The sequence below is a fragment of the Quercus suber genome, unplaced genomic scaffold, assembly GCF_002906115.3.
Source record: "Quercus suber isolate HL8 unplaced genomic scaffold, Cork oak 2.0 scaffold_238, whole genome shotgun sequence".
Lineage (NCBI taxonomy): Eukaryota > Viridiplantae > Streptophyta > Magnoliopsida > Fagales > Fagaceae > Quercus > Quercus suber.
This window is the reverse complement of record NW_027069695.1, coordinates 64,363-65,763: the sequence shown is the minus strand read 5'-3', so window position 1 is coordinate 65,763 and position 1,401 is coordinate 64,363.

Sequence of the window (1,401 nt, the reverse complement as noted above, 5' to 3'; positions counted from 1 at the left end):
ACTTACTGCATATTGGACTGTAAGAATTAAATTCTTCTTTCAATCTCTTTTTATCTTTTGCCTTGTGGTTGGCTCAGAAAATTCCTTTGATTTAATTCATATCAACATCATATCTACAGGCAGATGGCTACCAGAACGCTGGTTGTTTCAATGTATATTGCTCGGCTTTTGTACAAGTGGATCAACACAAATTCCTTGGTATGCCTTTGAATCCAGTTTCGGTCTCTAAGGGTGACCAATATATTGAAGATTTTACGATTGTTCAGGTAATACATCGATCATTTAAAAAAAAAAATAAGTAACAAATTTAATTGCTCCTGTTGTAACAAATATCTAGAAAAGATAAGCATATAATACTTGAAATAAGTACACAATAATATTGTGCCCTTTTTTTTTTCATAAATATTGGATTCTAATATAACTTTAATAAGTGAGATCCATTATATTTTTTAAGAATTAAGAGTATGATATTATAGTACTTCTGAAATATTGTATAATATTTCATATTAATTACTCAATGTTAATAAAGTCTACAACTAATAATGAAGTTCATTATATATATATATATATATATAAAATTCAATTATGCATTGCACCATAAAGGACGGAACGTACGCACCACCGCCTCCATACTCAAAGCTCTCCTCGTAAAAATCTTCGCCGCCACCACATAGTCTGCTGTCACCTGCTTCTTAGACAAAGTAATTCTCGTGTCTTTCCTTGCAGAAAGAGATAACCTATCACATCTACGCGTTAATTCCTCCATGCACCACGACTCTGGACTACGCCTTACTACGTTGGAAGTCAGAACCCAACCCTATCAGTAACCAGGTTACTATAGGGACAACTCTTCTTTCTCAGGGAGAAAAATAACCGTGATACTACGAGTCCAAATCTTCTGTCCCACTTTTCCTGCTCCACTCTATACTCCACCAATAAATACTTGTCACGTGTTCATCTAATTAATTAAATACTATCATTATTGACTTATTAATACTACAGTTATTAATTAATAGTAGTATTTAATTAATTAGATGAACACGCGGCAAGTATTTATTGGTGGAGTATAGAGTGAAGCAGAAAAAGTGGGACAGAAGATTTGGACTCTGATACTACAGGCTAGTGTTTAGAGAGTACTGGGCTCCTTGACTCTAGTCTGAGAACCATTTATTTTTCAGTTGTTAGTTTGATTGAGAAAGAAACCTTCATTTATTATCCAAGTATAATATCTTTCTACTTATTTCTATAATATCTGATTAATTTGTAGGATATGAAATATAGATCTTAATATTGTAAAAACAAGTTAGCATATCATTTAATAAATCTTCTATCTTCTACGGTTGCCCAAAACTTTGCCAATTGTAATTTTTTTAATAAAAATTTTAATTAAATGATATAAAT